The following is a 13,080-nucleotide window of genomic DNA, read 5'->3' as shown; positions in this document are numbered from 1 at the left end:
GCAATTCCACTCCTAGGTATCTAGCTGGAGAAATCCAAAACTCTAATTCCAAAAAATTTATGCACTCCTATGTTTATTGCAGCACTATACACAATAGTCAAGACATGGAAACAACCAAAATGCCTATCGGTAGATGACTGGATTAAGAAACTGTGGTACATTTATACAATGGAGTATTACGCAGCCATAAAGAAGAAAGAAATCTTACCATTTGCAACAACATGGATGGACCTAGAGAACATTATGTTAAGTGACATAAGTCAGACAGAGAAAGGTGAATATCATATGATCTCATATGTGGAATCTAAAGAAAATAATAAATGAATGAACTAATCAGAAATAGTTTCAGAGACATAGAGGAAAAACTGAGGGTTGCTAGATGGGAGGGGGGGAGGGCATAAGGGGGAAGGTGAGGGGATTAGAAAGCACAGTCAGTAACCACAAGATGGCCCCGGGGTTACGAAAGTTAATTTGGGGAATGTAATCAATAATGTTGTAAAGATTTTGTAGGGTATCCGATGGACACTTGTCTCGTTAGGGAGACCACCTCAGGGAAGATGTAGATGACTGATCACTGCACTGTACACCTGAAGCTAAAGCTGAGCAATAATGAATGTCAATTACAAGTTTATATATATATATATATATATATATATATATGTATGTATGTATATAGTTACAAGAAGCGGAGTACAGCATTAGGAATAGAGACAGTGTAATGTAATGGCTGTGTGCGATGTCAGAGGGATAGTGGATGGGGGAGGGGGGTTGACACAGTGTGAGGGATATAAATGATAAACGTCTAACTATTACTTTGTTTTGTGCACCTAAAACAAACAAAAAAAAACTTGAAAGGCACAACTGTAAAGCAATATATAATTATTAATTCTGTATCTCAATTAAAAACTTTATATGATTACAAATAACAATGAAAGTGTTAAATTTATAAATCATACCTTTCAGAAACCTAAGCTCTTCCATATATTTAACCTATTCCACTCATTCTCCTACAACCCACTATTGCACTACGTGTTCACTTGTGAATACCTTACGAATGGGAAAATTAAGGCATTTGTCCAAGATTGGTGACAAATCCAGAAATCACAATTTTATTCCACTCCTGTTAGCTCTTCTTAAGACTTGAAATCTATATATGGTTCTATATACTTAAAATGATTAATTCATAGCATTCTCACCTTTCAGACTCTTAACCTGTAGTGAAATGGAAATTTGGAAAAAGAACTGTTTGACATCAAATGTTTTCTAAATTTTACAGCAATAAATTTAAACACCATTAAAAATTGTTTGGGTGTCAGATTGCTTCCATGTAATATGAGGTCACAAATTTTTGTCTCTAAATAGTTCCCCATAGCCAAAGGGAAGGAAAAAACAAAACCGAAAACAAAAACAAAAAAACAAAACCTTGCTCTGCTTGGTACTTAACATCCTCCATTATTCATCCCAATCTTTATTTTCCACTACTCTGCTGGCCAAGTTTTATTCTATTCAATGCTCAGTGTGAAGGATATCTCTACAATGAAACTTTCTTCCATCAAAAGTGAGCTTCTCCTCTAAAGACATCCTGTGTATTACACTCATTTACTATTACTGCTGCCTTGTATTATTTTGTTGTTGTTGCTGCTTTGCTTATATAGATGTTGTTTCCCCGAGTATCTCAAATATTTGAAGGCAGTCCTACCATTGATCTTGAATTCCCAGCAGTTAGTAGTGTGCCTACAAATAGTGTACTGTCAATAATAATGTGCTAAGTTTTAATTTTTTTCTACTGCTTTGAAGTTATTGCGCATAAAAAAAAATTTTAAACAAACACATCATCTTCTTTTCCACTTCAACAAATCTTCTTGTTTCTTTTTTCCACATATCCTACCAGACTTTCAACAAATATACATTGAACACCTCTTCTGTGCCAGGTATCAGGGTAAGCACTAAGGAACAAGGTGGACCGACAGGTATAGTACCAATCATCCCTGAACTTACACTCTGGTGAAGGAAGGAAGAAAAAATTAAAAATAAAATAATTGTGGAAAGTATTGTTTTGAAGGAAATAAACAAAGGACGGAGGTACTTTCAAATAATGAATTTATAATACCTAGTATAACCAGCAATATTACAGTAGATCATGGCAAGCCTCTATGTAGCTACTAAGATAAGGTAGTAGAGGAAGGGAGGCAGAGGGTTTTGTTTTTGCTTTTTTGGTTTTTGGTTTTTTGTGTGTGTTTTTTCACTTGCCATTAGCATACAGTTTGTATAGTTTTAATAGTGTGACGCTTCAACTTTGTATAACTTTTTTTTTGAGACTAACTCTGAATTTAAAAAGTCAGGGTTCAAAAAAAATACATACCTGAACCTACATATCTGAGCATCTCTAATGCTGATTTGGGAAAGAAAGAAGTTCCAGAGCTTCTGAGTTCTCAGGAATGTGGTACCCCTCTCTGAGACCCTTACTTGGGAGGAGTGTAGTTACTTCTAGAATGAAGTGGGTGCATGTGGCCACCTATACAGAAAGGAGGCTACAAAAGTGGGTGTGACAATGCTTTTTCAGGGCACCAAATTTTTCATAAGACGCAAATAAGTTCACAGGATAAAAGAGGCTAGCATTTTAAAAGAGTGGGTTGTGGAAGGGGTACATTCTTCAAGGTCCGCTTTCGCTGTCTGGGGTTCACCCTCGGTTCAGGCTTCCATTAGCACCATGGGCCGGGAAGTCGTTTGTTTATAGGAAAAAAAACTTTCAACTCCTGAGGTCAAGGCCACGTCTTGCTGCCCACGGGCCCGGCACTGTGTCGGGCACATGTCAGGGGCTCATCCAACCCCAGCGGGCCGGGCGTCCCAGCTCCACTCCAGCCCAGTCCCCTTTCCCGCCGTCCCACCGGGCTCCTCTCACTGCCCAGACCCCACGCGCTCCCTCACTAAGTCGACTCCGCGGGCTCCCGTCCGCCGCTAGCCAGCTTACCTGGAGACCCCAAGCTGCAGCATCACCTCCGCGGGCCCCAAGTAGCTGCCCAGAGCTTCCGGCCTTGGTCTCTTTGGTTACCGCGTTACATCGGTACCATAGCAACCAGAACGCTTGATCCTGCCACTGCAGGCCCGCAGAGGGAGCAAGGGAGCCCTACCAAGAAACGAGGAAAGGGAGTGAAAGAGGGAAGGGCGAGGAAGCAGACCCTGGAGGCTTTCTTCTGGAGGAGATAACAGTTAACTAACGCTTACTGAGTCCCTACTATATTCCAAGCACTATTCTAGGAGATCGATTTGTAATATCTAATTCATTCTCATAACAGCCCAATTTATATCTAAGAAAACTAAGGAATAGAAAGTTTAAATAACAACTCCAAATTACAAAATTAACGAAAGACAGACCCAAAAAGAATTAACCCAAGTAGTTCAGAAATCCCACATACATTTCAAAGATCACAACAAAGAAAGTCAAGACTAAAACCTAGGTTTCTTGGCAAACTCAGAACTCTTCTTTTCCTTTGTACCAAATTGAGGTATGACTAGTTCGGGAACTCACCCTAGAAAAAGTGCTACATACCTCATTGCTGAATATCACTAAGGTCACCTTTGAAGTACTCCCCTTGGGAAGCTATGCACCGTCGCCAGCACTTAGTCCACCCTTCAAAGCAATTTTGGAACTCTTTTTCTGGAATGGCATCAGAGCTGTTGTCTTCATATTACCCTTGATGTCCCGAATGTCATCAAAATGTCTTTCTTTCAATATTTCCTTTACTTTGGGCAAAGAAAGAAGTCATCGGGAGCCAGATCAGGTGAGAAGGGAGGATGTTCCAATACAGTTATTTGTTTACTGGCTAAAAACTCCCTCACAAACAGGGCTGTGTGAGCTGGTGCATTTGTGGTGATGCAAGAGCCATGCATTGTTGGCAAAATGTTCAGATCGTCTAAATTTTTCACACATTTTCAGCACTTCCAAATAGTAAACTTGGTTAACTCTTTGTCCAGTTGGTGCAAATTCTTAATGAATGATCCCTCTGATATCAAAAAAGTTTAACAATATCCTTGCACCTTAATGGTCAGACCTCGTATGTCAGGTGCTTTAAAGACAGAGCAGAAAAAAGAAATTGAAAATAATTAAGAGTTCAAACTTTGGTAAGATGGTCCGGGAAGTATCTGAATGCAGGCAGGGAGAAAGAGATGGGCAGTCAGGGTAAGGAACATTCCAGACAAGGATCAGTAAACAAACTTCACTTCTGACCTAATCAACAGTAGTATTTTACATAAAACCTCTGATCACTTATGTACAGAACTTTTTTGCTTCAGAAAAGAATTCTCAAAATGCATTTACTGGTGCAATAGTAGAATTAAACTCATAAAAATAATGTAGAAAATATTGCGGTACATTTCAAAAGCATTAAAGGAACATTATCTTACTTATATTTAGGAGACTATCTTAGCTCATGTACAGTTATGCAAAGAAAAGCAGAGCCAAATGTAAACCCATGCCATGTTACATAATAAAATGAAACATATGAAGTATTTGTCTTTCAGAACCATGATTAGTGACAAAATGAAATGAAACATATAAAAACAATGACACCTCTAGAGAGCCAATATCCTGAAGTAGAGTGCATTTAACTGACACACCAACAATTCTGTAAATACTTTTCCATGTCTGTATCAGGAGCACAGTATTCCTGAGGGTTTTTGTAAATTCATGCTTCATTGTACCAGTGAGAACACAAGATTTGAACGCAAGATTTCTGAGCTAAGGATATTTAATTTAAAGAGATAAAAATTACCCACAGGGAAGAAATTGAGAGCACAGACTTATTAAATTCAAAGGATAGCTGCAAGGTCATGCTGAAAAAGGCACATCATTCCTTCTCTTTCTCTCATTCTGTCTCTCTCTCTCTCTCTCTCACACACACACACACACACACACACACACACACACACACTTCCATTAAGCAAGCCAAACGCATTAAGCAACCTTATGTTGTATTTGGTAGGCCACCTGCTGTCTGTAGGAAATTTGTGGCAGGTGTCATGACTTTGTTGGTCACTCACAGGTAATAAAATTTTTTTAGAAGAGAAGAAAAATTTCCAGTCAAAACTTTGCCTGTGATTTAGCAGTAAGGTTTTTTTTTTTTTTTTTTTCCTTCTGCAGTGGTTGGGCCTACTTACTGCAGGCAAGCCTGAAATCAAGGACCTGTGAAGAAAGGATTATGTTTCAATTCCTCATCATCCATTCTTGCTTTAGTCTTATTAATTGCTTACATTAAGATCAAAGGAAAGGATAAGGATTAAAGCATCGAAGTCCTAACTTGACTTGTACTCTGCCTGCCAGTTGTTTCAAGCTGTGGAAGAAAAATGGGTTCTATAAGAAAGTAACCTCACAGGGTGATCTGATCATAAATTCCAAACGGGGCAGGTCATGGTGGGTAGTCATGCAGCAGGCATATAACTTTTCTAATAAAAGGTTTATCTTTGCCATAAGCAAGCTCTGTCCATTGTTTCTGTACATCTAGGCTAACAAATGTTTTCTGAAATGCCTCTTTTTAGACCCCTTCTTCTAAAGCTTGACCACCTGCAAGAGAGCACATAATCTTAACTATCCTGTAATTCCATCCTCATCCTGCCTTCACATAATCTTCCTTATGGTCCCTTAATTCCAAATGTATAAGAGAAGCTGCAAATTATCATTCTAAAAGGTATTTTTCTCAGTCTATTGTGATCTTGCTTCCACGCATATCCTGTTGGACTCAAATACGTTTTTATTAAAATTCTCTACAGGTCTTGACATTCTTACGTCGACAAAGCTGTCCATTTTCCAGAGACCACTGGGGACCTCGTACCAGCATTCTTTTAGATGCTGGTGATGCATTCTCCTCAGACCTTTGCTCACTGAGCCCCTAGGCATCAAGTGATTATTCTCCCTTCTCTCTGCAGGGTCTCAATAATCCTCCTGGACAGAATTTTAAATGACCCACTTTCTGTTATGTGTTTGCATGTTCCATGTCTGACCTACAAAAAGTGATCTTATGTACTTTGCCCTGCCGTGCTATGGGAGTGCAGGAAAGCCAAAATAGTCACTCCTGTTTGGCTCATAGACCAGCAACCGACAAGCCTAACAATTGCACTTCTGACTCCTCAGATGGGAATCAAAAACCAGTCCACCGTATCCCCAACTACAGGGACCCACTGATGTACATCTTACCAGCTTGAAATGACAGTCAGGGACTATTAACTCACATTGTCCAAAACATAGAAATAAGATAAGGAACGTCTTTTCAATGCCTGTTCTAAGAGCCCACTCAAAGATTACCTTATTCTCCCAGAAAATGTAACTTTTTATGATTATCATATACTATTCATAAGTCTTTAAAACTTTACATGTAACTGTAAAGTTACATGTTAATTGGTGAGTTTTATTTCATCTACATTTTTCACATCATTTGTATCTATATATGCAAATAATTTCTGTCCTTTAGATAAAATAATCCCAGGGTTTAGGGTATTATTGCCCTGTAGTACATTAACCAGTTTTGTATTTAACCTAAAAATCACATACCAAGTTTTGTCAATGTTTATATATAGTCAGCCTATCAAATTTTTCTAAACCAGCTTTACTATTCTGCTGGTTCCTTCCTTAATGAATTAAATAAACTATGAAACAAGTACATTCTATAGTTAGAGAACATCATGTTCTTAACTACTGAAATTATTTTTGATAATACCAAGCCTTACTCTTTTGAAGGGAGATGGAACACAAAATAAACCAGCAGCTTTCCAAAAGTAATCCACTCCTTGGCTCTTTAAACTCTTTTATAGGCAGAAGTCCAGGGTCAGGTCAGGCTTACAAAGCAAGTTTTCTATCATCTCCTTTTTACAAATCCTACAATGTAGCCTTCGTTTGAAAGGGAGCATCTACTTTCTTCATGCCTTGGCAGACACTTGACATCTTATTACATACATATGGGATTTTTTAAATTGTCAAGGATAATTGAGCTTTAGAGTCAACATAAAATCACAAAAAGATTTCTCCAAACCTAAATTAGTATGATATAAATATATTTAATTGTGTCTAAAAGACTAAACTTAAAGAAAGTAAAAGTGAGGAGGTGACATTGTCCTTTAATAAATTTTTTTCAGCATTGTAATTTCTGGCTGTCATTCATGACACAGAATTCTTCAGCAAATAAATTTCCATAACAAAAGGCAATTATTACTGATGTTTTACAAGTAGGGGAAAATGATCACAGCACATGATCCCTTAATGTGCGGTACTTTCTCAATAAATGTATAGGCTTGTTGGGTGGGCATAGCTTCATTTAATCAGAAGTCAGCCAACACCTGTTCTATCTCAAACACTGCCCTAAGATGAATACAAAGGGGAACAAAGACTGCATCTCTCTCTTTGAAGAACCCACTGTCTATTGAGGGAAATGAGTTTATAAATAATGAATATGTAATGCCGCAGGTATGTATTTATAAAAAATGGGAGCATGAAATGTTTGCTGCCTGGCCAGAATTTCTGGATGGTTCAAACATAGTATTTGTAGCAGAGAGATAAGGATGAAAAGTTGTGCTGTGGACAAATTTAAAGGAACTTCAGACAGTACCCTGTGCACAATAGAAACTCCAAAATTGTTTTTAAAACAGAAAATAATCATCTCTGTATGCTTATAGCAGCATTTTCAAAGATTATAATTGCAGCAATGTGAAGTTGGAGAAAAAGGAGAACATAGAAGCAAAGGAACACGTTTAAACTATGGCTATTTTAGTCCAAGATAGAAATGATGAGTCTGGAATAAATAAAGGCAGAGGGCACAGGCCAAGTGAAACAGATTCAAGGGGATTTCTTCACCTCCAACAGGACTTGGAGACTGAAGAAATGGGTTATCGAGGAATAGGAAACAGTTCACAGAGAGTTGGGACCAAGGAGGTAGTGTAGAAATGAGTTGAGTTTTGAAGTTTTTACTTTTGAGATAGCAATAGGAAATGATAAAAATAAAATGTTGGTCTAGTTATTGGGAAGTGATGGGAGTGGGCCATATATACTAGAGTGTCATCAGCATATAGAGAGCAACCAGAACAAACTTAACAAAGGATGTGAAGGACCTATACACTGAAAACTATATGACATTTTTTTAAACAAATCAAAGAAGACATAAAGAAATGGAAAATATTCCATGTTCATGGGTTGGAAAAATCAACACAGTTAAAAAGATCATATTACCCAAAGCAATGTACAGATTTCATGCAATCTCCATCAAAATCCCAATGGCATTTTTAAAACAAATAGAACACAAAATCATCAGATTTGTAATGGAACCACAAAAGACCCCGAATAGCAAAGCCATCCTAAGAAAAAAGAATAATGCTGGAGGTATCACACTCCCTGACTTCAGCTTGTACTATAGAGCAACAATAACCAAAACAGCATGGTATTGGCCAAAAGAAACAGACACACAGATCAATGAAACAGAATTGAAAACCCCGTAATAAACCCACATAAATATGGACAGATAATTTTCGACAACGGAGCCAAAAACATACCATGGAGAAAAGAAAGTCTCTTCAATAAATGGTGCTGGGAGAATTGGAAAGCCATGTGTAAAAGAATGACGATAGACGGCTATCTGTCACCACGTACCCAAATTAATTCAAAATGGATCTAAGACCTAACCAAAATACCTAAAACAATAAACTGCACAGAACAAAACATAGATACTAAACTTATGGACCTTGGGTTCAAAGAAGATTTTATGAATTTGACCTCAAAGTCAAGGGAAGTAAAAGCTAAAATAAATGAATGAGACTATATCAAACTAAAAAGCTTCTGCGCAGCAGAAGAAACCATCGACAAAACAAAGAGGCAACCAACCAAATGGGAGAAGATGTTTGCCAACAATGCCTCCTATAAGGGGCTAATAGCCAAAATATATAAGCACTCATACAACTCAAAAACAAAAACACAATCTAATTAAAAAATGGGCAGAGGACCTGAAGAGACATTTCTCCAAAGAGGCCATACAGATGGTCAATAGACATATGAAAAGATGATCAACATCAGTAATTATTAGAGAAATGCAAATAAAAACCACTATGAGATATCACTTCACACTGGTTAGAATGGCTATCATCAACAAGACAAATAATAACAAGTGTTGGAGTGGCTGTGGTGAAAAAGGAACCCTCATACACTGTTGGCGAGAATGCAGATTGGTGTAGCAACTATGTAAGGCAGTGTGGAGATTCCTCAAAAAATTAAGAATAGAATTACCATATGACCTAGTAATCCCTCTCCTGGGTATATACCAAAAAGAACTGATAACGTTTATCTATAAAGATATATGTGCTCCAGTGTTCATTGCAGCTTTATTTACGGTGGCTAAGACATGGAAACAACCAATGTGTCCTTTGATAGATGATTGGACAAAGAAGACGTGGTATATATACACAATGGAATACTACTTAGCCATAAGAAAAGATGAAAGAATGCCATTTGCAACAACATGGATGGATCTTGAGATTATTAAGCTAAGTGAAATAAGTCCTACATAAAAAGTCGAGAAACATATGGACTTCACTATATGTGGAATATAAAACTGAAAGCAATAAAGGAACAAGACAAACAAAGAAAGAAACAAAAACTCATGGAAACAGACAATAGTTTAATGGTTAGAGGGTAAGAGGGCAGGGGGAATAGTAGATGAGGGTAAAGGGGGTCAAATATATGGTGATTGAAGGAGAACTGACTCAAGATGCTGAACACACAATGTGATATATAGATGATGTGTTACAGAATTGTACACTTAAAATTTATGCAATTTTACTAACCATTGTCATCCCAATAAATTTATTAGGTTGGTGCAATAGTAATTGTAGTTAAAAATAATTGCAAAAACTGCAAATTACTTTTGCACCTACCTAATATTTTTTTTTTTAAAAGAAAGAGAGTAACTAAAACCAAAGGAAGAGTTGAAAAAGTCCTGGTAGCCTTCAAAGAAGTGTGGAGGAGGTGGTTTTGATAGAGACATTTATTCAGCATTCTTAACACAGACTGGTATGAAACCCATACTTGGACTATTTTATCCAACAGTATTTATTGCAGGGTCCTCACAAATGAGCTTGACAACATGAATGAATGTATTAATGTGATCCTCAATTATTCTGTTGTCATTCATACACTTACTTTCAAGAAGCATGCACTATGTACAGTGGTTAAAAAAAGAGCTGGAATGTGTGTTGTCAATATTGATTCACCTATATTCAATTCATGTAAACAGGTCCAGAGTAGGTGAAGATAGAACTCACCTGATGAGGCCTTTAGAAAGATACTGTATTCTAACATAATACTGTTTTATTAATTTATTTTTTTTACTACACACTCTAATTTAATATGAGGGTGACATTTCTTGGTTACATACAGAAATTGATAAATAACTATAAAGGACACCAATAATCAGCCCTTCATCCCCTTCCCTTTGCCTGGAAACAATCTGTGAGGCTCAGCAGCCAAGTTTTCCTGTACAACCCAGCTAACCCTTGTAATGGTTTACAAGAAGTCCAAACTGGACGAGTCAGATTCTCTCTTGTGAGAATGTATGATTGAGATTGAAAGAGAGGTTCTGGGGTTATCAATATTCTACCATTGGACCACAGGAAGGGAAAAAACAGAAAAAGGCAGAAAGGATGAAAGGAAGAAAAAAAGAGGGAGGGAGGTAATTTCATGGAATTTTCCCTTTCTTGAGGACTAGCTACATACTAGCCTTTGGGTTCCATGATACATCCTTGAATCCTCAAAATAAATTTGTCTTTGTTTCTTAAACTAGTGTGGATTGGTTTCAACTTTGCAGAACGAAGAATCCTAACTAAGATGGCGGCCAGAACAATTTTTTGTAAGGCAAGTCCAAAGTGCAGATTCCCAGATAATTGTTTTAAACAGCAGCAGAACAGTAATATGTCTTTCATAATTTTAAATTAATATTCCTACGTATACAAAGACAGGAAAATAAGCTGGCATTCTTTTGAAGCCATTCCTTCAAAACAAAAGCTAAAATCTCTTGTTTAGTTTTTAATCAGCTTTATTTCTTATTTTGCTTTAAGTTTAGCTATGTCAGTTTCAATAGTCGACAATTATTTACAACAGATGTAGATTTAGGGAAAAGCTAATCTTAAAATGAAAAAAGCTGGCATTTCAGAGAAAAAGTCATTCATTTCCGATCCTTGCCAAGTTTGGATAAGTGTATCCTACTGTCTTCTTGAGATTTATGCACTGTTAGTTGTACTTCATTTGGAAAATTTGCATTTTTCTCTCATGCACTCAAGCTGTGAGGCACAAAACAAGAGCTACAAGGTTTGTTTGACATGAAATGTCTAAGTAATTTTCTTTCATCAACTTTATTCTCCTATTATTCTTAACCCCAAGGGCAGATTTTTTTCATCAGATTTTGTGAAACATTTTAATAGCCTTACTTACCTTTGCAGAAGTTGCTCCCCAAGACATTCAAAAGGAGCTGTCACAACTCTCTCCATTATGGAACAAACTAGATTTCCCATACTTATGCTCACTGTGAGCTAACGTGATCTGTGCACCCATTTTCACATTAGTTCAGAAAACCATATGCTTCTAATGTAGCTAGATTTCATTAGTTCAGAAAACCACATGCGTCTAATGTAGATAGCTTTCATGAAGGTGTGGAAGGTGTGCACGTACTTATTGAGGACCTACTATGTCCCAAGGACTTTGATAGATAATGGATATAACCATGAACAAGACAGATTTGTATTCTGTCCTTGCAGAAAAAAAAATAAGTCTAGATTGTAGATACAGGTAATAAATAATTCAGAATAATAACTGATAAAACTGTGTGAGAACACAATACTGTAGGAGCACAGACGAAGGACATTAAGCCAACAGTTGAGGCTCAAGAAAGGCTTCTCAGCATAAATGATGCCCTATCTAGATTTGGACCAGATAGTTGAGTAGGAGCTCCAGGCAGGTTTGGGGTGGGGTGTGGGAGGGTGAAATTAGGAAGTGTTCTGAGTTGAAAAAATAATGCATATGCAAACGTCCCCACAGCGAGTCAGAATATGGTAAGTCTAGAAATCTAAACATTTCCAGCATTACTGAAACTTGAAAGGGACTTAGAAGTGGGGAAATGAAAAGGAAAAAAGTGGGAGTCATACAACTCTGGCAAAGAGAAGACTAATTAAGAGGGTATTGCTATAGTCTCGTAGGTACGAGGGGCCTAGGCCAAGATAGAGGAAGCAAGATTAAAGGCAAGTAAAAGGATTAATATTTATGTTGAAAAATTCATAAGTGGATTTGGAATTGATTAGATGAGAGGGTGAGAAATGAAGTATGGTCCCCAATACATATGTATAGGACTGAAGATAGAATTTTTTCATCTATGTTCCGGAGAGATGTTGGTCTATAGTTTTCTTTTCTTGTATCGTTCTTTGTCTGGTTTTTGTATTACGGTAATGTGGCCTCATGAAATTAATTAGGAAGCATTCCCTCTGCTACTATCTTCCCATAGAGATTATACAAGATTGGTATAATTTCTTCCTTAAAGTTTTGGTAGAATTCAACAGTGAATCCATCTGTGCCTAGTGCTCATTCTTTTGGAAGGTTATTGATAATTGATTCAATTTATTTAAAGGATATAGGCTTATTCAGATAGTCTATTTCTTCTTGTGGTTTTGGCAGATTGTGTCTTTCAAGGAATTGTCCATATCTTCTTGATTATCAAATTTGTGGGCCTGGAATTGTTCATAAAATTCCTTGATTATTCTTTTCATGTCCAATAGATCTCTAGTGACTTCCTTTTTCCTAGTATTAGTAATGTGTGTCCTCTCTCTTTCTTTCCTTAGGTAGCCTGGGTAGAGACTTGTTGAATTTATTATTTCAAAGTACCAGCTATTGGTTTCTTTGATTTTTCTCTGCTGATTTCCTGTTTTAAATTTTATTGATGTCTGCTCTAATTCTTATTTATTTTCTTCTGCTTACTTTGGATTTAATTTGATAGTATTTTTCTTTCTTTAGTTGAAACTTACATGATTTATTTCATATTTTTCTTTCTTTTTAATGCATACATG

General features: G+C 36.9%; 1 protein-coding gene across 2 annotated transcripts in view; it reads right to left on the bottom strand.

The window, feature by feature from the left end:
* Positions 1-3,031, bottom strand: part of ZBBX (zinc finger B-box domain containing) — a 112,500-nt gene extending 109,469 nt beyond the window's left edge. For both annotated transcript variants that reach the window (XR_004425573.1, XM_033133959.1), the window contains exon 1: positions 2,972-3,031. The gene's annotated coding sequence lies outside the window, so the exon portion shown is untranslated. The remainder of the gene's footprint in view (positions 1-2,971) is intronic.
* Between the last annotated feature and the right edge of the window lie 10,049 nt (positions 3,032-13,080).

This window comes from Rhinolophus ferrumequinum, chromosome 2, assembly GCF_004115265.2.
Source record: "Rhinolophus ferrumequinum isolate MPI-CBG mRhiFer1 chromosome 2, mRhiFer1_v1.p, whole genome shotgun sequence".
NCBI classification, from domain to species: Eukaryota; Metazoa; Chordata; class Mammalia; order Chiroptera; family Rhinolophidae; genus Rhinolophus; species Rhinolophus ferrumequinum.
This window is presented reverse-complemented; position numbering and strand designations above follow the sequence as displayed.